Below are 11,361 nucleotides of genomic sequence, written 5' to 3'. Positions count from 1 at the left end.
TTTCCATGAAAACTAATTTTACATATTTGGGGTAAAACGCTTGCTTTCATTTTTGGTGCGAGCATTGCGGAAAACGAAAATGGGGAGCGAACAAAATCGTGGCTTATGGTAAATTTTTTTACGCGGTCCACGAGGCCACTTTGGCCTCCTGGACAGCGTGAGAGGGAGGTCCTGGACCTCCCTCTCATTATATATATATATATATATACTTATTATATATAATTATATAATATATATCTATATATATATAGAGAAGAGGAGAGAGAGGAGAGAGAGAAGAGGAGCAGGGCTTAGTCTATATTATCGGATTACGCGCGACATTTCTGTGCTACAAGTGTTTTCATGATGCCGCTTTCCAAATCGACAGATCGGCTCCGTTAGACTTGAATTCTACATATTTGAAATATTTGGAACTAATTCATAATTTCATTTGATTCATTACCTAATCAAAGACGAGTACGTCTGAAAAATGAACACGGCTGAAATAAAAATTATATAAAAAATGATGATGAGAGGACTATATTTAAATCAGAGGTACTGATCTTCTCTAAATGTAAAAAAATTTCGTATAAAATTTTATCTGATTTGGATTATGTTTAACACAGGTTAAATTTTCAAATGCATCACAGTCTACCATTAAAATTGTCAATTTAGACCTTTTGATCACTAGCCAAATGATTCGAAAAATTTATAAATTTAGCGTTTCCAAATATTTTCCTATTGTAGATCAAAGTCTATAGTATGCCGATCGCTCGAACTTTGAACGGCCGCAGTCCATCGAAAAAACTTGCCGTAGCACGGAAGCCTCCGTGCTACAATGTTAGACTGACTATAAATTATGACTTATATATATAATATATATATATATTTATTATATAATAATATATATATATATATATATATATAGGTCGGCTTAGGATGCTTATGAAGCACGGAGCGGCATCCGTGCATTCCACTTTGTTTTGTATGTTCGGAATCTTGAATCGACAATCCGGTCTCCGTTAAACTTATCGTAGAGTATTTGAAGTATCTAGAAATAAATTTTGTTAATTTTTCAGATTATTTGCTTAGAGTGATCAAGAAGGTTCAAATCAACGGCTAGAAAATAAAATCTTACCAATATGTGATATGACATTAAAATTTTAGCATCAAGTTTTAGTATTGTTTTATATGGTATAAAGAATTTTCTATCAAAATTTATGTTATTTGCATAATTTCACACCGTTTTAACTTTCGCACATCCGGTCACACGCGGCCTGTTTAGAAATTATTGTTTTGAGCCTCTCGATCATGGCATAATGATATCGAAAATCGGAAAATTATATTTTCTAAGGTACTTTCAATACTCTAGATCAACTCTAAATTAAGACTGATCGTCGATTCGAAAGTCCGACATCAAAATGACTTGGAACACGTGAGGCCTCCGTGTTCCATAGCTACCAGCCACAACTCTCTTCTCTCCTCCTCTCTAATATATACTATATATGAACGGTTGAAATAAAAATTTCAAAAAAATGATGATTAAAGACTTGAATTACATATCAGATGTACTGATCTTACTCTAATAGTAAAAAGAATTTTTTATAAAATTAATTAGATTGATTGTATTACACCATTAATTTAACAACATGCATCACATCTACATTAAAATTGTCAATTTTGAAACCTTTTGATCATTAGCCAAATGTTGTCCAAAAAATTATGACATTTAGTTTTCAAATATTTTTAATGTGTTATCAACGGTCTAACGGAGTGATAGCAATTGGAAGCTCATCATGAAAACACTTAGGTACTACGGAGGCCTATCGTACTATACGATAATTTACCAGGTAGCGCTTCTCTATATTATATAGGCAGTTCTACTGTCTGGTATTAGGGAGCACAGTAGCTTGATGCTCCAATTTATAACCATCAATCAATTTTGATAAAGGATGGTTTGAATTAGAGAGGAAGAAAATTGGGAAGAAATTTGGGTGTCTCAATTCTCTCATTTTGAATTTCTTCCCAATTTCTCTTTCTCTCTCATCTAACCACATCAATTTTTGATGGGGTGGTTAGAAGTTGTAGCCACAAAGCTGTGTGTCTGAATTAGCCAGCCAGTACCCCTCTCTCTTCTCTCTTCTTTATCTTTCTCTCTCTCTCTCTCATCTCTCTCTCTCTCTCTCTATTATAAGTATATATATATAGATATAATATATTATATATTTATTATTATTTTATTTATTTATTTATTATATATTATTTATTTCTATGTATATGTATTTTATTTTTATATAGAGATATTATTATATAATATTTTATTTATAAATTTATAATTATTTATTAATATTCCTAAATATATAACTCTTATATTATTTATGAATTTGTAATTATTTATTAATATTCCTAAATATATAACTCTTATATGTTATGTAATATGTTTATTATAATTTTAGATATATTTAATGTATAAATAGAAATTATAATAATAATTATATAGAATAGTAATTATTATATATTAATAATATATATAATAAAAAATATTAAATATCTTTTCATCTATTTTAAAAATGGCCACAACTAGCATTGATCATTTAAAATGGTAGTTTTGACATCTATCTGGTGTAGCTCGAGATCAAAATGAGCAACCAGAGTCATAATATTACGGAAAGAATTTTTTTTTTTTTTTTTTGAGAGATAGGTAGCACGTACCCACTTCGTTTATTTCATTTAGAAATAAACTTAGCTGGAAATATGAATCAATTAGGATTCGAACTTGGGTCTTGGGTACCAACCACCAAGCCGTTTGCAACTTGCTATAGGGACGGTCGGTATACGAAAATATTTCTTTCTAGAAACTGGAGAGAAAGTCTCTTTATAGTCAATGCCTTTTTTCTGCGTAATTTTTTTTGCCATAAGACGGGTCTTGTATCTCTCTATGTTATCTTTGGAGTTCCATTTTGGTTTTATAAACCCACTTACATCCTATGGGTTTAACTCCTATAGGTAACTCAACAAGATTCCATATCTTATTGTGGTTCATGGATTCAATCTCATCCTTCTTGACATTGTATCATTCCGTAAAATTACTACTATTTATGACTTCGAAAAAACTAAAAGGACCATCTAGTCTCTGGTCATTCTCTTAAAGATAGATAATATAATCACTAGATACAGCCGGTCTTCCCTGGCTTGACGATCTTCTTAAATCTATCTGATTATCCATATTTACATCTTAATGTGGATTATTCACTTGTACATCTTGATGTGAATTATCCAGTTGTACATCAATGATAGGTTCACAATCACTTTGTGGTTTCAAAACAATTTGTTGTTCTATTGGAACATGAACTATCAAATCGTGAGGAACAATAGTGGTTTTGTCTTGTATAGAATCTGAATGCTCTTGAATTTTCTCAAATTCAATGAACCGAGATTCAGAGTCCCCACTAATTGCATCATCCTCAATAAATCGTACTGTTTTAGTTTCTGCAATTTTTATAGGAAGTGATGGACAATAAAACTTATACCCTTTGGACCTTTCTAAATAACCAATAAAATATCCTGATATGATTCGAAGGTCCAATTTTTTTATTTGTGGGTCATACAATTTGGCTTCAGCTTGACAATCCCATGTATGAAAATATCTTAAACTGGGTTTCCTACCTATCCAAAGCTCAAAGGGAGTCTTAGTGACAGCCTTAGTAGGGACCCGATTAAAAATATACAGGGCAGTTTTGAGTGCCTCACTCCACAATGATATCGGAAGGGTAGAATTACTAATCATACTCCTAAGCATATCAATTAATGTGCAGTTCCTTCTTTCAGCAACACCATTTTGATCATGGTATCCTTGGCATGGTGTACTGTGGAACAATTCCGCACTGCTCCAGAAACTTAGCAAAAGGCCCAGGGATTTGTGTCACGCCCCGGGGTCCCTTTTTGATTTAAAAGACAATGCGGAAGTGCCCAAATTTTTTTTTATAAAAAAAACCTTGACCCCCAAGGTATGCCAGATCCGCCACAAATATAGGGAGTCCACTGTTTACACGGACAGAGTCTCCCCTGTATTTGCACGGCGTCGCACAAGTACAAGATACAATATACATGCTACAAGATACAACCACAGTACATGATCATCCATATCCATTCACCATTCACAACCACATTTATTTCAGTTAACGAATATCCATAAATCCACATCTATCAGTTTAAAATGTTTCCTACCCGGAAACTCATTTTAAAAGCACTGAGTCATAAAAACCAAGAAAACTTTTTAAAACTCGTTTCCCACATGAAAACTCTCTTTCTTTAAAAGCAACTACCTCGAGGGGTAGAAAACCACTTTTATTTTGCAAAAAACATAAATCCTTTATTACATTCACGAAATCCCAATTATTCAATTCACATAAAATACTAAACCATAATTACTTCTAAGTCATTTAATAAAAGAGACTGAGTTAAGAATTAAACCAAATGGACGGGTTCAAAAGCTCTATCGCTCGCTAAGACACGCACCTCCCGAACCGTCCCAACTCGGACCAGCAATATCACCCGAAAGGGGGGTGAGGGGTGAAAACATGTACACATGTCTCTCCTCCCAGTGGGTACCGCAAGCCGACGAAGGCGAGGAGTACTCACCGACAGAAAGAGATCAACAAGTCATAGGTAGATATCACAACTACAATAGCTATAATGTCCGAAGGAAAGGAAACAGTAATAAAACATATAACTACCGCTACTGTGAAATGGAACAGAATGCATACATGGATATCATAACTACAGTAGTAATGATGCATGGGTAAGCAACAATATATAGGAATATGACTAACCGCTACTGTAATACAGAACGAAGTATAAGTATGCATCAATCGGACGATCAGTCCCAAAAATACCCAATCGGAAACCATTGCTCTGTTGGTCCGCACCGCAAACATCAAGCCTGTGCCACTGCCACTCTACCTGCATATGACCCAATCTAGGCCGCTGGGCTCACGGGTTGGCACATCCAACCACTTTTCGGGAAAAGAACACCCTCTTGCGGTGGATCAGACCGCTGGTGTTTGTGAAATGCGTACGAGTCTCGAGCAATCAATGCTGATATGCTCAATGGCCAACCGTCGGCAACCAGTCGACAATTCTGCCTCTTAGGGCACACCGACCGTATGGGTCATCCAATAGTCCAACCGACCAAGTAGGTCATGATAATAATGCAATAAGCTGACCAAATAGGTTACAAATACGAGATACAAAACCGACCGACTAGGTCACAAAACATCGGCAACTAGCCGACAATCCAGCCCCTTAGGGCACACCGACCGTATGGGTCATCCAATAGTCCAACCGACCAAGTAGGTCATGATAATAATGCAATAAGCTGACCAAATAGGTTACAAATACGAGATACAAAACCGACCGACTAGGTCACAAAACATCGGCAACTAGCCGACAATCCAACCCCACAAGGTATACTGACCGAGTAGGTCACCAAGTAGTCCAACTGACCAAGTAGATCACAATAACGGATGTAGTGAATCGACCGAATAGGTCACAGGTACAAGATACAAGAACCGACCAACTAGGTCACAAACCAAATGCAACGAACTGACCGACTAGGTCATAGGTCTCACAGATAATCACAAAATCGCTCTATTTCTAAACATGATACCAGGCATGCAAACCAACTAAGTAGAGCAATAACAAGATATGGTATAGGTGCTAGGCTCAATATATAACATGCAAGATAAACAACTAAGTACCGGGCATGCAAACCAACTAAGTAGAGCAATAACAAGATATGGTATAGGTGCTAGGCTCAATATATAACATGCAAGATAAACAACAAGGAAAGAGTGAAGGGAATGTCACCGAGTGTGCACCACTGTACCGTCTTCGGGTTGAAGAACCCACCTGTAAGAATAGCGTGCCTGTTTCCCAACTATGGAAGATTGTCAACCGGACCTACGGAGGGTCCACCGGATTCGTATCTAACCCACAAATAAGAAACACTAAACTCACAATCCCACAAACAATCCCACAGAGGTCAATTTCCCAAAACCGACTACCGTAACTCGCCGAGAGTCCTGAAAATCGCACCGGGACACCGCCGGGGCCCACGAACTGTCCCGGAACTCACCGACTCATGCTACGAGTCACCCGCTGTCAATAAACACCATTATTCATGGGACTTGGCAGCAAACACATCTCCTCACATCGAAACGATTATCGTCGGATAATCGTTCCGATCCGGGTTCCTGGAAGTGTCAATTTCGACACCGGAACCCACCGTCGCTCACCCGTCGTTTCCGAATCCTCGAAACGATGCGGTGACTAGCCAACAAGCTACATCGACATAACAATTTATCACGAGGCATCGTCGGAAGAATTCTGAACCGAAAACGCATTCCGTCGGCGGATTTCGCCGAAAAACGCACCGAAAATCAACATTTGATTTTCAAAAAGGCTTGGGACCTTGGACAACAAGCCCAGAGGTTGCCTGCCGCCCACACACGCTGCCAACAGCTGTAACACACTGGACCTTTGCAAATTGCGAGGTCCGAATGTTTGGATGTATTTCGAGCTTTTCCACACTTGGGGGAGGGTTGTAGAATGCTTTTCGACCTAAAAAGTTCGAAAACTAAAATTCTGGACAGTCCTGAGAGTTTTTACTCTCGGGGACCGGTCCCTGAAAGGAGAGACCGGTCCCCCAGTGAGCAGTGCTGCGGCAGCCTTGAGGCAACCGGTCCCTGGCGGGCGAGACCGGTCCCCGAGCGCGTCTACGCAGTGAGAGACCGGTCCCGCGCAGGGAGAGACCGGTTCCCGAATGTTGGTTTTTCGGGTTCGCAGCGAGAGACCGGTCCCTGCTGGGGAGAGACCGGTCCCTCTGGGCGAAAACTGCCCAGTTCGGGCTGATGTAAATTTGAATTTTTGAGGGGCCTCTCCGGATTTTGTTACACTAGATGGGCTTATTAGCCATTTCCTCCTCTTCCCTCTCTCATTTTCTCATTCTCACCCTCTCCCTACACTTTCTAGAGAGAGAAGAAGAAGAAGGAGGAGAAGAAGAAGAGGAGCTAGCTTGAGGGAGCTTGGAGCTCAACCCCTTTTCTCTCTTTTCCACCTTTGCAAGGCTTGGAGCTTGCTTGTAGAGCTTGGTGGTGGACCAATCTTCAACCCTAGAAGATTTGGAGCCTGTTTGGAGGCATCTTGGGAGGTTAGTACTTGGATTCTACCCTTTGATCCTTGATTTGGTAGGTTTTACCATTTGGAACCCTAGAATGGGTATTAGGGTTGATTTTTGGGGCTTTTTGATCTAGGGCTTTTGAGGCTAGATTGATTGGATTTGAACCTTCCTTGAGCTTGGATTGGAAGGGATTTAGTCTCTTTTGGGGCTTGAGAGAGATTTTTCACACATTAGGTGAGTTTTAGCCCTTTTGCCAAGTTTGTTAAAGTTTGATCTTATAGTTGATCGTAATGCCCGTGTATCTCTTCGCTGATCACTTTTAGGGTATTGTGAGACTCGTGGACAACTCCATTCGGCGAATCGAAGGAGCACGCGACGGTTCGGTGGGTTTGACCTAGCCTATGATATGAGAAATGCTCATATTTGGCAAAATATGTTTCGTAAAGTAGAAATTCATGCCTTTCCATATTAAATGTATTTAATATGAATTTTAGAATGCTTAACATGCATATATTATGTATAGTGAAATTTTAGACCCCTATGTGGTAGAGTGCATGCATGTGAGACTTAGCATTCTAGTTATGAGTGGGAACCATGATTCCTATTATGGAAATGAATCTTGCTTTCATACATTTAACCTATATGCCAATTGTGACATTAGGAATGTTAGAAGCCTAGAGAGGGCTTGAGAACTTGGACTATTTGAGAATTGGGACAATGTCATAAAGAGGCATTAGGCCCGGGTCATGGTAATCATTGGTATTAATGTTTTAATTGAAACATAGAACAAGATTTGGGCTCGATCTATTGTGATGCTTAAGTGTCATAAAGAGGTATCTTAAGTGTCATAAAGAGGCACTAAGCAAGTGAGTGTTGGGACATCACTTAGAGACATTGGGCTAGACCCTTGGGATGCTAGTGACCTTGCCATGTTAGAGACATGTGGATAGAGTACTTGAGACAGTGACCTTGCTTGTTTGCCATTTGTGCTCATTCGCACATGCTTGTGAGGGTCGCTTCCTACAAGCCGGCACTCCGGAGTTAGCCTACGCGACTTATGTTCGCTCGTGCGGTATTGAGAAGCCTACGGGGTCGAGTGGGACAGACACATTCCAAGAGTAGGGATGTCGGGCTACCACAGGCACTTAGGCGGCACAAGCTGGACTACCTTTGGTAGGTCCTTAATTGGAAATGGAAATCGACACGGGATGAGTTTGTTATAATCACTACTAAATAGAGAGTGGTAGTTGGATTACTCGGACTTGTTTCTAGCATAGATTTGGACTTTGGGTATACATACATACAAGTAGTATGCTAGGAGACATTGCTTAATTGCATTCATATAAACAATGTTGCTACGATAAGGGATAATCCTCATAATTTCATTAAGCAGACCATGACATTATTTATGGCTAAGTAGAGACACATTCTTCATGACAAGATCATTGTGCATTACATGAATGCCATGTTTAATTGCAAGTAATATTTAGCATTTTCATTATGCTTTCATAGATGCAAATTACTCGTTATTGCTTTTGACTTACCCTTCTCTTTTGGGCCTAGTGGTGCAATGAGCTGAGGTCAGTAATTGCCCACTGGGAACTATAAATTATAGTTCTCACGCCCTCTGTTTTAGCTTTTCTCTCAGAGCCTTCCACGCCGGGAGAGGCTAGGGACCGTGGTAAGGGCGTCGCTTCGAGTTAGCCCTTCAGCGAGAGACGAGTTTAGGTGGTCTACCTCTCGATGTATTTCTTTTTGGAGAGGTTGAGAGCTGTACCAGTGTATTAGAGACCACCATTTTTGTACTTTTGAGACTGATAGTGTACTACTTATTGTTTCTTTATTGTCTAGCTCTATTTCTTTACTCTGGTGTAGATGATAGAACTCTAACTGCTCTGATATCATTATTCGTAGCTTACCCCTTATATTATTATGTTCTATCTTGCTTTACTTCCGCTTTTATTGTAGACGCCTTATATGTGTAGACATATGGGCGGGTCTGGCACCTACCGGAGGCCTGTCCGCCGGTCCGGGCGTGACAGATTAATTTGGTATCAGAGCCTAGGTTGAGTCTTAGTGGACCTTGTTAGAAAATTGCGTACGGTAAAAACGCAGCGGAAAAAGAAATCAAACAAATTTGATTTTAGAAAACTCTCGAGATCCAATCTCAAAAACCACGCAATTAGGATCCCTCATGTTTTAAGATTAAAGAAGAAAAACAAGATCGAATCTTTACCTTTTTCGTTGATAGATCTTCACCTCAATTTGATGATCGTAGAATCGGGTTCTCTTGAAGCCGCACACGCGTCCGACCTCTATAGGTATCCACACGAGGTTCTTGATTTGATCGATGTCCTCACCGGGGTGCTAGCTCCCTTGCAAAAGGACGTCTTTCTTGCTAGAAGATGGAAGAGAGAAGAGAGGATAGATGACGGCTTGGGTTTTCTAAAAACTCCCGTATATTATATATAGGAATATAATCCTATTCCTAATAATATAATGACAATTAAGGATAAGTATAAATCTAGATTAAATTTATCCTTTCCTTAATTGGTTAGATCGATCAAATCCTAATTTGATTCGATCTTTATATTAATTTGATCATATCAAATTAATAATGCAACATTTGCACATAAGTCCTCTTATAATTTACTAACTATTAGTAAGTCCTCTCTTGTAACAGTTACACCTTAATACCACTAATTTGTAACAATTACAAATTAGTCCAATTATCATTATATTGACAATTAGGTCCTCCGACGATTCAATAATCGCAATCTAGCTATTCGATCAATCACAACCTCTTATGTGTGTGACCCCATAGGTTCTATTCTATCTGGTAGTGAGATATATTTTGATCACTATCAACAATATCACTGAAACTCTTTTCAATGGATCGGAACAATTCCAACTCAGCCCAATAAGAATTATCGATCATCTAGATAATTCTCATGAGTCTCACCATCCACCAGTGACGCCTAGCAGCATGTAGTGGCATTCCAGTAGAATGGAATAATGAACCTCTTGGTGCAGTTACCGGTGTGATACAATCCTTCTATCATGAGTCCCGACTAGACGGAGGTTATGGAATAACTCGTCAAACCCCATCGTCTGTCATATGTTAAATTTATTCGACTCGAGTTTCTAATATCGGAAACCCTTTTCCGCTATTTATTCTGCCCTGGCCAAGGTCTTCTAAACTCGGTCTCATAAATCACATAGGACTAACACCCCTATCTACCAAGGGAGATAGATTCCATCTAAGTGCGCACCCTATTCCTACAATGAACCTACTGCAGCCAACATGCACCACAAGGACCCAAATGGCTAGGGACCAAGTGTATGTACAGTCAAACTACAGTAACCTCATTGTGAATAGCCGAGGCACCGCTGGTCAAAGGACCAGTCACACTACTGCAACAATTGAGTAAGTCACTGACGAGTGAGTAGACATCCAAGTGACTTCTCGCGTTGGTCACGCTCGGTACCCTTGTTCTCTAACAACCACCTGCATATTCGCTTCAGTGTCCCCACACTGTTGACTCGAGACTCGTCTACCCAAAAGGGAAGCGACTTATGCACCAATCTCATCGGATCAATCACCGTCCCCGTGATGATCCATTGATCGGGAGCATTTAGGAATTAATCACCAATGACACATGTCTCAAATTCTCAACACTTGAGAATATATGTCATCATCTTATTAATTCCTTGGACGATTCATGGACACATACACAACATGAATGGAAATAAAAACCCAAAGTTATTCATAATATTTAAAAGTCAAATACAAATTTATGTCCTAGAAAGAATATATGTGTCGGCCTGGTTGGCTTCTAGGGCATACATCTAACAGACCTAGCGAACCTTAGGCCGGTTGGACTATAGGAATTAGGCTCGTGAGAGACGGGGTCTAATTGACTTGTGAGCGAAAGTATTGTGATTGGGTTTATGACAACTCTAAAAAGTTAGAGTTTGATCGGAGTGTATGGCTTCTAACTTCGCGGAGGGTTACGTTGGCGGCCGACAACGTAACATCGGGAGTTAGTAGTGGAGGACACTTCCTTACTTTCGCATGATTTGGGGTTTTATCTTTTTGAGCGGGGATGCGACAGCGTGGGTTACTAACTTGCGCTTTTATGCTTTGTAGTGGCGATGCCGATTACACGCTCCCAGTCTGCCGGGGCGGATGATGCGGCACA

The sequence above is a fragment of the Ananas comosus genome, linkage group 12 (assembly GCF_001540865.1).
Source record: "Ananas comosus cultivar F153 linkage group 12, ASM154086v1, whole genome shotgun sequence".
NCBI lineage: Eukaryota > Viridiplantae > Streptophyta > Magnoliopsida > Poales > Bromeliaceae > Ananas > Ananas comosus.
Note: the sequence above shows the minus strand (reverse complement) of the source record.